At 48.1% G+C, this 14,784-nt stretch overlaps 1 protein-coding gene across 2 annotated transcripts in view; it reads right to left on the reverse strand.

Moving 5' to 3' along the window:
- ZNF592 (zinc finger protein 592) overlaps positions 1-14,784 on the reverse strand; it is a 49,981-nt gene that overhangs the window by 34,688 nt on the left and 509 nt on the right. For both annotated transcript variants that reach the window (XM_040257478.1, XM_040257480.1), the window contains exon 2: positions 1,578-1,686. The gene's annotated coding sequence lies outside the window, so the exon portion shown is untranslated. The remainder of the gene's footprint in view (positions 1-1,577; positions 1,687-14,784) is intronic.

Raw genomic sequence — 14,784 nt, forward strand, 5'->3', positions numbered from 1 at the left:
CGCCCCCTCCATCCCTCCGTCCCCTCCTCTCTTCCCCTCCTCCATGTCCCCTCTCCATCCCCCCATCCCCTCCTGTCTCCCTCCTCCATGTCCCCCCTCCATCCCTCCATCCCTTTCTCTCTTCCCCTCCTCTCTCCCTCACACTTTTTTCATTACCCCCTTCCTCTGCTCTCTTCTCTCCTTCTCCTAAAAGAGATCTGGGTGAGCTCTTCCACATGGCTGCTCAGATCCCAGGCAGCTCACCTCCTGCAGGAACACAGGGCCCCAGCCAAGGCAGCTTTTCAGCAACAGCCTGGCGTGTCAATGGACCTGACATCCAGGTGTGCACAGGTGAGCCACAGGAATGACAGGGAATAATGTGCTCAAGAAGACATCTCTATGTGCCCTTCCACCATCAGACAAAATGGAATATTAAAAGTGCTTATCTTTTAAAGATATTATCTGTAAAATGTTCACAAATAAAATGATGTGATATTTGGGATTTGCCTCCAAACAAACACAGGGCAGGAGCAAGAGGGAGGGGACACAGATAATGAGACAAGATTGGCCATGAGCTGATAACTGTTAGATCTGCTGTGAGGAATACATGGGGGTTTGTTATGTTATTTTCTCCGTGTATGCACATTTCAGCATATTAGGGACCAGACTCTTGGAGAGTGGACTCTAAAGGTGCAAACAGCCAGCCTCCAAGGTCATGCCCATTAGGATGGCTATTATCAAAAACAAACAAAACAAAAGCAGAAAACAGCAAGTGCTGATGAGAATGTGGCGGAGAAAGTAGGGTCCTTATGAGCTGCTGGTGGGAATGTACTGCTTTCCACAGTGGCTGCAATTATACAGACATAGTGGACCTAACACGTCTAGGCATACAGCCGAAAGCACTGAAAGGCAGGCCGCAAGGAAGGACTGGTAAATCTATGCCCATAGCCACATGGTTCACAATGTCCAAAAGGTGGGGAAAAACAAGACAAAACCCAAGGATCCATCAGTGGATGAATGGGTAAACAAAATGTGATAGAAATATAAAAGGGAGTATTATTCAGTCATAAAAAGGATTGAAATTCTGATACAGGCTAAAACATGGATGAACCTTAAAGACAATATGCTAAATGAAATTAGCCAGATACAAAAGGACAAACATGGCATGATTCCACTTAATAAGAAGTACCTAGAGTAGTCAGATTCATAGACACAAAAAGTAGAACAGTGGTTATCAGGGGTTAAGGGGAGAAAGTATCAGGGATCATTATCTAACGGTACAGAGCTTCAGTTTGGGATGATGGATAGGTTCTGGAGGTGGACGGTGGTGATGGTTATGTAGATGTCCTTAATGCCACTGAACGTACATTTTTAAATGGTTAAAATGGTTTAAGTCAACTATATTTCAATAAAAATAATAATGAAAACACTCAAAAAATTCTAGGACCCCCTTTAAAAGTGGTTAAAATGGTCAATTTTCTTATGTATATTTTACCACAATTTTTAAAAATAATAACAGCTACCAAGGAACATTAAAGAAAAAAAAAATCACTGCGTCAGCTCTTCAAGGCCCGCTCAGGTGAACCTAGACATCATACCTCAGTGAGGCTCTCAAAACAAGGGCGTGGTAGGTGTCGCTGGGGGTGCAGAGCCGTGGAGAAAGGAACAGCTTCTACCTAGGCACATGGTCTAGTTTCCAAATACCACCTAGGAAAGAAGAAAAATAAAATGTCTTTTAATAGGCCTGAAGGGCAAACATTAAAGCAAGTTAATAATAATAATAAAGTGTAGGTCAGACCCTGAGAAAAATCTCCAAATGTAATTCAAAGCAGGCTTCAAATGTAATCCAAGATAAAACCTTCCCCAGTCCCAGAAGGGCTTCCCAGGTAGCTCAGTGATCAAGAATCCACCTGCCAATGCAGGAGACAAAGGAGATGCAGGTTCACCCCCTGGGGTGGGATGAGTCCCCTGGAGAAGGCAACCCACTCCAGTATTCTTGCCTGGGAAATCCCAAGGACAGAGGAGCCTGGAGGGCAACAGTCCACAGGACTCTCAGAATCAGGCACGACTGAGCAATGAAAGGACAGCAGTAACACCAGTCCCAGATCCTCTCCTCCTTGCTTTTCGCAGTGTGGTGCTTCAGAACCCAGACCACCTGGGTTCCAGTCCAGTTCTGCTGCGTCCTGGGCACGTGGCCTTGGGCAGGCTTCTCACCTCTGTGTCTCAGTTTCCCATATGTAAATGGGGATTACAGGAGGCAACATTTGTGAAATATTCGTGAAACTCTTTCCCTGCCTTGAACAGCAAGTGCATGTGTTTGTTAGGAATTTTGCCACCAACCTCAGTGGCCAGCAAGCTTCCTCATAATTTTTCAGAGTGCCCGTGCAGACAACTGAACCCCTAAACACCAGGGACACTGGAGACACGCACAGGGGACAGAGACAGCACATGTGGAGGCTGGTCACCCCCCATCACAGCTCGCCCTCCAGGGCTCAGGAGGGCCACAGAAGCAGAGGGCCAAGAAGCGTGCAAGGCGCCTGGGGGCAGGCGGGCTGGGAAGAGTCACAGGTACGGGAGAGACAGGGAAGGGACAAGCACCAAACAGGGGGCGAGGGAAGATGTGGGGAAGCAGCCAGACCCTTCTTTGCTTTAACAAGCAGTCCTCAACACTACCTGAATGGACTCGGGAACCTTAGAAATGGCCACAGCCCCCCAAGACTCCAAGGTAGCAGGCCCGTGTGGAGAAACCCTCAGGTGCACGCACACACAAGCAACAGAACAAAAAGTCCCATTTCTAATTCTGCTCACTCTCACTCTAATTCCACATTCCCTCGCTTGGCTTCATTTTTGTCTTAACTTTAGCATTTGATTGGATTCTAAATAGAGATATAGACAATATTAGTAGAAAAATTTATAAGGGAATGGAAGGAAACTCATAATCCCAATTCTACAGAAGGGAAACACAGAAAACTTGTTTTTCCTTTTCTTATTTGGACCTTATGTTTTCAAAACTTAAACAAGCAGAAAACATGCTTCCACATGAGGATAAAGTCTGAGGCCAGGGGATGGGGTAGGTGATATCTTAGATCTGATGCCCAAATGAGTTAGTTCAAGGTGCTCCAACGAGCAGGACCGATTCCTTATCCCGGGGCGCCCTCAGTCCTGCCGACGCTGGAGCCTCCCGGGTTGTTCAGACCATCTCTGCTGCCAGTAACACAGCCCAGCTGCACAGAGCGGTGGTGAGCTTGGGCACCAGGTGCCACTGGCCCAGGCTGGCTGGCTCTCTCGGGCCACCTACCCTCTACACACACGTGGATCGATAGGAGCTTCACCGCTTACCAAACACTACTGCCACTTCACAGGGAACTCGCCAGTTGAGTGGCAGAAATCAAGACTCAAGCTCAGGCTCCCAGGTGCCTCCAAGGACCAGAGTGCCCTCCCCACCAGGGACTGTGAACCAAGAGGTCTGACTTCACCCTGCAGGGACCCCACCTCCTTGTCTTCCCAAGGTGCTACTGTATATGGCACACATTTTCCTTCAGCTGGTACTGAGACATTCACTACGGTTGTTGCCATAATTATGACAGACCTAAGGGTGTAAGACTGAGGTTAGAAATCTAGAATACTGTTCTAGATTAGAAGTTCTTCCAACACCAGAAAGATTAAGAACTGTCAGAGCCCAGGAGATTCTAGGAAGCCATTAAATTAACCCTGCTAACTCTACAAGCAAGAAAACGAAGGCCCAGAGAGGTGAGGTAATCAAATGAGATAAAGGACATAAACTGAAAAGAGTTTTATTACCGTGGAAGATTCCTCTTATTCCTAGCAAAGCCACTGGCCCTGCCTAAGCTTCCCAGAGGGCTTGAAGTCTCCAACTCAGTTACCATCCAAATCTTTATCAAACACCCAGCATTAAGCTTATTAACCCTTAGACCAGTGATTCTGGCCCTGGAAGCACATGAGAAACACCCAGGAAGCACTATTAATACCTAACCCCACCACAGACCAACTATATCAGACTCTTCAAGAGTTGGACCAAGCTTTCTTTAGGAAACAATGCAAAGGACTGATGTGTCTGGGCTTGTGAACCATGGCCTTTAGACCAAAGTATAGTCTGGGGACCTCTGGCCTCAAAAATTACCCTGAAATCTTGTTCATAACGCAGACTTCTGGGTCCACCTGGAGACTGACTCCAAGTGAGAGAAGAGCATCCCAGGAATCCGAGGCTGACCAGAGAACCACAGCGCTGGCACCAAGTGAGTCCTGGAAATCACACCCGTGCTCCAGCGGACCCTGTGGTCCGGGATGGCCCCAGCAGCGGGCCTGGCAAAGGCTCCCGGATGATTTAGACTTTGGTTCCCTCTCTAAGCTGAGAGCCCCTGCAGACGCCCCACGGCATCAATCCCCAGCAGCTGCAGTGAACCTTTCAGAAAGGACAGCAGAGTCTAGCACGGTTCTACACGGCCAACCCAGGCCTCCCATCTCACCCAGAGCTAAGGGGCAGGCCCCCACAAGGATCTACAAGTCCAGTGGGACTACCCCGGCCCCCTCTCCCATACCTTCCCCCTCCTCTCTTCAGTTTTTCCTCTCCACTAATTGCTCCTCCCTCAGGGCTCCCTGTCTCACTCCTTCAAAGCTCTGCTCAAATGTCCTTTATCACAGAGATGTCCCTACTTCACGCAGAAAACCTGCCTCCCCACCAAATCTCTCTGTCCTCCGTCCCTGCTTTGTTTTCTTCATAATACTTTCCACCACCTCTCAAACTTTGTTTTCCTTATTACCTGTAAGCCTTCACACACTAGATCATGAGCTCCACGAAAGTAAGACTTTTGTTTATTTTCTTCCGTGTTATTGTCCCAGTACCTATAGTGCCTGGCACAGGGCAGAGACCCAAATATTGATTCTAGGAATTAATACCTTAGAAACACCAATCTCAAAACATGATTTGAACCAAAAGATCATCAAGGAGCTGATTATGCTGAAATCACTTCTCCACTCCTCTCATCTTGGCCGAAGGCTTTTTAAAAACAGGCTAAAAGCCTAATGAAACAGAGACCATTTAGAAATAAGGATTTTCAGCCAATTAACCCAATTCAAATGGGTCTGTGAGTCAATGACAACTTGTTCTGAGGAACAGATGAAGCTATGGAGACAGAAAATACAGTTGAAAGAAGTTAATCAGACAGATGGATTTCAGATACTGCCCTGGGATCCGTGCAGGTTCAGAAGAAAACCTGAGGGCACTCCCAGCCCTCTTCCCACAGGGAAGTCTCCAGCAGACCAGACAGGACAGGCAGGCTCCCATCCAGGGTGAGTGGGCAATATGCAGGCCCAGCTCAGGACACAACCGCCTGCTCCCCACAGAATGAGCCACCAAACGAACACACCTGAGGGGGACTCATCTCTCTCCCTGCGCCCACTTATCCCCACCTGCTTCCAAATCTCATCTGAAACCACTGACAATAAGCTCTACCAGGTTGGGAGCACAGAAGCTTTTGCCAAGGCCTCACAGCAGCTGGGGAGAATCCCACCGCTACGAGGTCTCACTGAGTTCCTCGGTGCTGCTTCCTGCCTCCATCCTAGTCCTTGCTAACCTCTCTCCTCGCCACCTCTGGTCTCTCCCCACAGTCGTCCTATGTGCCTCTTTAAGACCAATATTCCCCCAAACACCATTTTTATCAGTCATCCACTCTGCTCAAAAATCTACAATAGTTTCCTGTGGCCCATCACATCAGCTGTAACCCCAATGCCAGGCTTTTGAAAACCTCTGTAATCTAACCTAGGCATTGACCAAGTCTCCTGACTGCATTTCAACAGCTGCTTCTTCACCTGCCTCAAAGCACCAAATCACTGCCTTCACCTTCAACAGCACCGGGAAGAGACCAGATTGCGGAGACTGGAACAGACCACGTCTCCAACTTCCATTCCTGTCCAAAGCGTCCTCACTCTCCACACCACTCACACCCATTCCCCGACCCCAGCTTCTATCATGTTGTTTGTTTGTTATCTGGATGTTTTTGGCCTTGCTACGCAGCTTGTGGGATCTTAATTCCCCAACCAGATATTGAACCCTGGCCCTCAGCAGTGAAAGCAGCGTTCTAACCATTGCCCACCGGGGAATTTACCCCTTCCTCCCAGCCTCTAGTCCCACTGCCCTTTCCCACTTGACTTCCAACACACACACACACTACACACACGCATCTATGCTCCTTCATTCAATCAATAACACTAGCTGAGCACCTACTACATGCCACACCTTATTCTAGCCACTGTGGACACCACAGAACAAAGTCCCTCCCCACACAATGATGACATTCCACTAGAAACAAGCAAATTCACATGTCAGGTAGTCATACAGCCTTTCTCAACAGGAGTTCAACCGAAGTCAGAAATTGGAATGACTACATTCTCAATTCTGAAGCAAGTGAGAGAGCAAGCCACGTGAATACAACGCAGAGGTTTGAAAGAGCAAGTAGAAAGCCCTGAAGAGGCAAAGTGTTTGGTGCATGCAAAGAACCTGAACCAGAGCAGAGGCTGTGACAAGAGATGGAGATGGGAAGCAGGCACTGGAGGGCCACTGCGAGGACTGATGTTCACTTTCAGATGGAAGGCTGGGGGGACATGGGGGAGGGAGCAACCTGCCCTGACTTACACTGCAAAAAGATCACGCCCCCCTGCCATCTATCATCAGGCAGTAAAATTATGAGGGACTCGTTTTCTTGAATGTTTCAAAATCTTCTAAACTGAGTATGCATGCATGCATGCTAAGTTGCTCAGTCATGTTTGACTCTTTGCAACCCTTTGGACAGTAGCTTGCCAGGCTCCCCTGTCCATGGGATTCTCTAGGCAAGAATACTAGAATGGGAAGGAGAAGAGGGCATCAGAGGATGAGATGGATGGACGGCATCACCAATGCAATGAACATGAACTTGGGCATGCTCCGGGAGGCGGTGAGGGACAGGGAGGCCTGACTTGCTATAGTCCATGGGGCTGCAAAGAGTCAGACACGACTGGGTGACTGAACAACAAACCACACACACACATATCCACTCTTTTTCAGATTCTTTTCCCATATCGGCCATTACAGAACATTGCACAGAGTTTCCTCTGCTATACAGTAGGTCCCTGGGCGTGTGCACAGTCATATCCAACTCTTTCCAACCCCATGGACTGTAGCCTGCCAGGCTCCTCTGTCCATGGGGTTTCCCAGGCAAAAATACTGGAGTGGGTTGCCATTTCCTTCTCCAGGGGATCTTCTGACCCAAGGATCAAACCCGAATCTCTTGCATTGGCAGGCAAATTCTTTACCAGCAAGCAACCAAGGAAACCCTATTTTATATATAGTAATGTGTACACATCAATCCCAACTTCCCAATTTATCCCTCCCTCGTAACCCTCTGGTAACCATACCATGTTTTTTAAATGAAGGAAAAACTTCTAATCCTTTACGCTGCTTGCTGCATAGTCACTCAAGTCATGCCCGACTCTTTGAGACCCCATGGACTGCAGCCTGCCAGGCTCCTCTGTCCATGAGATTTCCCAGGCAAGAACACTGGAGTGGGGTTGGCATTTCCTTCTCCAGGGGATCGTCTCAACCCAGGGATGGAACTGGTGTCTCCTGTGTCTCTTGCATTTCCTGCACTGCAGGTGGACCCTTAACCTGCTGAGCCATCCATCAGCGAAGTCCTTTAAGACTGAGCCCAAATTCCACCTCCACCTCAAAGTCCCCTGAACCAGTGCAAGGCCGTGCTACACCCTATGCCCAGGGCAGCAGGACCACTAGGGTGGCCCCAGCATTAGCACCACATGCCCACAGCAACTGATGTTCATGGAAGTTTCTTGTGCTGCCCCCACGCCTCTCCTGTCACCGGAACATGTCCCTTTGGACACTCTTGCCCCCAAGTGCCTGCCTGGGTCCCAGTCTCTCTCCCCACTGACTCAATCAACTCCTGGTAAATAAAGCTACTGTTTAGTGAACTGCCAAGAGACTGCCCTCTCTCACAGGGTGTAAATATTTTAAAAGGGGACTCTAAGGGGAAATGCAAACGTCTTCAGACTCAGGGGAATGGTGGAATGATAGGCACCAGGGCTCACTGGGGATGCAGGTAGGTGGCTGCCTTCTAAGGGTATAGGTGCTTAGAAAAGCAAAGTCAAAGGGAGACAAGTTGGGTAATGAAAAATGAGATTACATCACTGCCACCACCTGCCTCCTCTCAAACAGCCATTAAATCCATTTTGGGTACCAGGGAATGTTCCCCAGAGGTAACCTCAGCCATCTCAGAGGGATGACTGGTGTGAAAGTAACCATCACCCTCAGAAACAAAATCCCTCTTAAGACACGGCTGGCCTGGAAGCAAATTGTTCTCTAATTGTTTTCAGTGGGGAAACTCCTTGAGGGCGAAGTTCATCTCACAGGATACTTTTATGCTCCACAGAGCATCCAGCTCTGTCTAGGCTGGGCCCAGGGTGGGCCTTACAAAAGCAACTGTAGATAACTGATCAATGATGGCCCAGTGGCAAAAAGGCTCCAAAGGATTTTAAATACAAGCAAGCATTCTAACCAAGGACAACAGTAGTATTAATCATACACCTAATATTTTTAAGGGCCTGAAGATTTATACCTTTAATGAAGTCTCAGGCAGTGAAGCAGTTTTTACAACTTCAGCCAGTTCAGTTCAGGTCTGGAGAGTGTCTAACAAGGCAAAAGCAGAGAGTAGCCCCTGTCCACACAGACCCGAGCCTCAGCTGGGCCAAGCCCCAGAAGAATCTGAACAGCTGCTCATTACCCACCCTGGACTCCTTTCTCCTCCAAAAAATTCAGTCTACTAGTCAGCTCCTCGCAGATGGGTGCAGCCCTGGCTCCCTGAATTAAGGAACCATTCCCATCAGAGGTCCTAGCCTAATTCACTACTGGGGAGAACGTGTCTTTACTGCACATCTAACAAAGGCAGCGGCCAAGGAGGGGTGGCCTGGTTCAACACCATACCTCTTCTAGAGGAACACAGTTCTCAGCAGTTTAGAGTTTTTGCTTTAGGGCATTCAATGTCAGTCTCTAAAATTAAAAACAGATTTAGCGGTTGTTTTCTTTTTGTAAAGATGACATACAGGCTCATAGGAAACTCAAATGATAGGCAAAAATATAAAGAAAAGAGTAAAAACCACTCCAATCCCACCACTCAGCAGTAAAATCTTAGAGTAAGCTCTGCTCTGCAGAGAAGTGAACCCATTCTGAGTTAAACCTAGGGTGTTGCTCTTGCCTTCCTGGATAAGCCTATGGATTTCATTTTTGCAGAAGACCATTAATGCTACCTTGAAATAATGGAAAAAATTTCATGGGTCTCCAATATTTCTGGAGCTCACGAATGGACATAACAAAGTCATACAGACTCCCCCCCCATACATACTGACTCGAGGCCAGGGGCTCACCTTTCAGCAGACATACCCCTTTTTTCACTCAACATGGCAGCAGTCTACAATCGATCACATATATAGAGCATGTATGCAGAGCTCCAGCACATCTCCTGGAGCATGTCGATGACAGGAAAGGGGACAGACAGCATACCTCTTGATACAGCACCTTCAGAGTCTGAAATGGAGAATCTGGGTAAATGTGACTCTACCCAGAGTCACCCAGCCAACAGGGACAGCTGTTCTCTAAGCACTGATGCATTTGAGGAATGACTCTGAGGTGAAACCAAACTCAGAGGTGCTCATTAACTTTTCTCTCAGTCATAAAAAGGATCAGATGTGTCATTTCAACACACACATCAACACTTCCCACTGTCAAATAAAAATGAATGGTTGGCTGAAGTAGCACTTTTATCCCCAAAAACACTTCTCAGAATTAAAAAAAACTAATGGACATCCCCTCCTCCACTTTTAAAGCATGAAGTGGGAGAACACTGGACCAGATGCCCACAGACGGAGACACACACAGACTGCGGGCACACTGGACCAGATGCCCACAGATGGAGACACACACAGACTGCGGGCACACTGGACCAGATGCCCACAGACAGACACAGACTGCGGGCACACTGGACCAGATGCCCACAGACAGACACACACACAGACTGCAGGCACACTGGACCAGATGCCCACAGACGGAGACACACACAGACTGCAGGCATACGCCACTACTCCACCTCACAGACATTGACACTTGAAACACTCTCCTATTTGTGATGCTCCTATTTTTGTAGGAAAAGAAAAAGTTAAAACCAACTTGCACAGAAAAATAGAGCAGGGGAAAAGACCTAATAAAAACACTAAATATTAAAATGCTAACATAGATCTAGCTTATAGTGTTTATCATTTTTATTTCATCTGTATACCTATCTGTATTGCCTAAATTTTCTACATGAATAATGTCCTTTAGTGTTTTAAAAGAAAAATAATTAATCCATAATCTAGGTTGGTCTATTTGGACTTTGTTTTCCACTGTAGAAAAATACAGATTCAGAGCTCTAGGGGGTCCACCAGTCTTTTCAGTTTTACAGAAGCAGAAGTGTTAAGACGAAGTTCATACCGCATGAAGGTTCCCATACAATAGGAAAGCTCATCATGAACATGCTGAGTAGAGGGCAACAATTAGTACCTTCTTTTCTGTCTCCCACGTGCAGGCAAGATGAAAATCCTAAACCAAATTTTCCTTCAGGAGCAACCCCAACCCACCCCCACCCCACCCCTTTCAAGAGTTCACAGACCTCTGCTCTCGGAGCAACTTCCAAGTACCTGTCCACAACCACCCCTTGGCCACAAAATTACCCATACTACTTGGTATCTGTATACCTTCCCCAGTAACCCAATCCTAGGGAGCCCCTTTTGCAATACTTTATTTCTAAAAAAGTTATTCCTCCTTTTCCTTAAGTTTCACAAACACAGGATCCCATTCAAATGATACAGAATTATTCATTCCATCAATTAATAAACATTGTTAACTACACTGTATGGAGCTTTAGGGCAAGGTTACGTTAACAAAAAAGGGTTAGTATTCATGGAGCCTGAGAAAAACAAGCGGGAATTGAGGAGCAAGAGTTTGTTAGTGCGTCTGAGCCCTGCCCAGAAGTTAGGGGGTGGGGGTGGGGAGGGCCATGACCAGCGGACAGAAACATCTGTCATTCTGCAGTTTCAGTTCTCAAGGCTAGTTAATACCCTGATTTTTTGCATCAGTCTCTTCCAAGTTCGGTTAGTCAGTCTCCCTGGATCGCAATCAGCTCCACGTGGCCTACAAAACTGAATTTCAAGGCTTCCCTGGTGGCTCAGTAGTGAAGAACCCAGCTGCCAATGCAGGAGACAACAGGTTTGATCCCTGGTCCCGGGAGAGCCCACACGCTGTGGATGTGGTGTAACTAAAGTCCATGCGCCACAACTATTGAACCTGTGCTCTAGAGGCCAGGAGCCACAGTTACTGAGCCCGTACCCCGAGAGCCCAGGCTCAGCACCAGAGAAGCCGCTGGCATGAGAAGCCTGCACACCACAACTAGAGAGTGAGCCCCCACTCACCACAAGAGAAGCCCGAGCAGCAACACAGACGCAACACAGCCAATAACTAGATAAAATTATATTTTAAAAAACCCACCTGAGTTTCAGGTTTCTGAAACTTCAGATACTGAAGCCCTGAGATCCCACCAAAATAAAGTCACCTCCCAGGATGACAACTGTATCCACTCTCTATCAGCAGCACCCATCATGGTATGGATCTGATGTATCCAATACTCTCTGATAGGTCCCTGTGCCTTACGGAATTAAATCCAAACCTGACCTGCCTTTCACAAGCCCAGCTCAGCTTACCAGCCTCGTCCCTGGACAAACCAAGCCTCTCACAGCTCTGTGCTTTCACGTATGACTCCCTCTACACAGAATGTCCTTTGCCCAGTCTTACATGGTGGTAACACTGTTCTTCCTCCAAATCCCAGTTCAGAAGTCACCTTGGCCCCAAAGCCTTCCCTACTTCCCCAGGCATTTAGTTCTTACCGTCTTAACTGTAGCTCTCTAAAGGCAGGGGGTTTTGAGAATTTGTTAAGTACATTGTAGCTTACTTTAATTATCTGACCTCCCCTAGATACACTGAGCTCAGGGAAGGAACTCACATTGTATCCATAAGCCCCATTGCAATGTCAAGACTGAAACAAGAGATCGGTGTTGAAGGACTGAGCATATAGAACACAGGCATTAAGTTATTTAAAGGAAAACAGAGTCTCACAATATTCAAGAACTGAATTGTCCCTACAGTTAATCTCATCCAAAATGACAACAGGGCTGGGAGGCAGTGTGGATGTTTTAAATTTTTAAGTAATAAAAGCAACTAACATGTTGTACTAAAAGTTAATTTAATCAGCACAACAACCCTAGGAGGTAGGTACTTTTATCTGCATTGAACCTGAGAAAAGCTTGAGGCTTTTCCAGATAGGAAACTGAGGCACCAGAAGGATTAAATAACTCAAAATCATTCAGTGAGTAAGTGGCAGAGCAAGACACAAACTCAGTAGTCTGGCTCCAGAGCCAGAGGGCTCCGGAATCAGGAAGATCTGGGTTTGAATACAGATTATGTTACAAATGTAGCTTTGGGTAAGTTATCTAACTCCTCTGAGCTTGTATATGTAAAGGGGGCAGAACAACTCCTCTTAGAGTGCAGAGAAGATTAAGTTAAATATGATAATGTTTGTAAAAGTCTCTAAAATTGATTTTCCCACCTAACAGGCACTCCATAAATGTTAATTCATTTTTCTTTCCCTTCCTAAAAGCTAGGCAAAATAGTCTTTCTGAGAGAAAAGCTCCTCCTCCCCCAGACTGCTTGAGGCTTTTCCAAGCAGATCAAGTAGTGAGGCCACTCAACACATTAAGCCTTGCCTTACCTTACCTGCTTATCTGTCCATACCAGAGTCCTTTTAAAATGTAAATATCATCATGTCACTCACTTAAAACTCTTCAAAAGCTCCTAATTACACTGGGGGTAAATCCAAACTCTGGAGGGAAAGGCATTCTGTCCTGGAGGCCCCCAGTGAACTGACACACCTCTCTATAAACTTATCTCCTCTCCAGCTACACAGGCCTCTTTCACTTCCTCCAACTTACCAAGCTCCGCACTGCTCCACACATGGTTAACTCTCACCCCTCCTTCAGGTCTCAGCCTAAATGTCACTTCCTCAAGGGACGCCTTCCCTGAGCCCCCAACCCAAATCAAGGCCCATTATCTCTCACCACGCTCTTCACCTTTCTCCCCTTGTACTCATGACAGTTTGAAATGATTAGTTCACCACTTCCTTCAACGTTTTATTCAAAAGACAACTTCTCAGGAGCCCTTTCCAGACCACTCAAATACAAATTCAGTCTCTACCCAATAACCTGTTTTCTTTTTCTCATTAGCACTTATTAACAGCATATATTTTCATTTTCTATTTTATTTTATTGTCTGCGCAATGCCCCCCCACATTAAAGCTCCACAAAGGCAGTTATTTTTGCTTTGTTTTCTTCACAGTATCTAAAACAATGCCTAGCACGTATTTGTTGACAAATACCTGTTGCTGAGTGATGTTTCAAGATTATTTGTTTATTATTGAGTCTATGAACGCAAGGCAAAACATGTCTTTCTGGTTTACCCCTATACTCCCAAGCACCTAGTGCAGTGGCTGGCACATAATAAGTGCTCAGTAAACTTTTACTGAATGAATTGAAGCCATGGCCAGTGGAACAACTGGAAAGCGGTCAAAATCTGTGTGCTAGCACCTTACTTCCTCTTCTCTTTCACTGCATAATGTACTTGGGGTGAGGCAACAGACCCCTGAAAACCCCCCACACACCTTCCAGGCCAGACATCTGTCTGTCCACGTTCTGTAACCTCAGCCACACTGTACACACCAACAGATGCACCCAACAGACCCTGCAGAACACAGAGCTGAAGGCAAGTGGGCCAGCCCTGAGCCAAATACAACCTTTCCCCACTCCCCCCAAGTCCCATTCTCTGACTGCCAGTCCCATCCTAGGCTAGTCCTGGGTGCCAGCCATGCTGGTCTGGGTGGGCCCTCAGATTTATTCCAGTCCAGGATTTTTAATGCCACCTCTGGCCTACTCAAAAAAGAAAAGTTCAAAATCCCTGAGCAGCTCCAATAATCCCAGGGTTCTCGGAAGCAGGCATACCTAAGGTCGTCCGGACCCCTCCCCCTCACAAGCGCTGATCCAAGGCCAGGAGGCCATCTGTCCAGCAGACGCTCCCCGTCCGCCCTCGGGTCACATTGAGCCTCTTCCCCCCCAGGTTGGCAGGAAGAGTCCCTGCAGAGAGACAATCTCCACCCTGATCAACAGGCCTGGTCACCGTCCCTGGGCCCCCCCCGCCCCCCAACTCTGGAGCAGGCATACCCGTCTGCTCCCGAAGATACCTCCCCCAGGGACAAGAACTTGGGCGGAGGTGGGGGCAGGGACCGAGGGGCGCCAAAAAAGGACGATTCCCCCAAGTGTCTGCCCCGTGACGGCGCCAGCTCCTCGGGCGGCCGGGATGGTCCGGCTGACAGGGCGCCCCAGCCGGGCAAAGTGGCACCGTTATCCGTGCCTGGGCGGGGGGCCGCGGGCCGACGCCAAGGACGGCCGCCCGTCTCGCGCGGGGAGGACAGACAGCAAGCGTGCCCGCCCGGCGAGGTAGCGGCGGGTCGGGACGGCGGAAGGGGCAGGCGGCCCGTCCGCCGGGGGCGGGGTGGGGTGGCGGCCGCGGCCCGCCAGGCGGCGGTCGGGGGAAGTAGCTGCCGCCTCAGGCGGCGAGCAGGGTCCGCCCGGCTGCAGGGCCGGGCCGCGGCGCGGGCGCGGGCTCGG

The sequence above is a fragment of the Oryx dammah genome, unplaced genomic scaffold (genome assembly GCF_014754425.2).
Source record: "Oryx dammah isolate SB20612 unplaced genomic scaffold, SCBI_Odam_1.1 HiC_scaffold_16, whole genome shotgun sequence".
NCBI lineage: Eukaryota > Metazoa > Chordata > Mammalia > Artiodactyla > Bovidae > Oryx > Oryx dammah.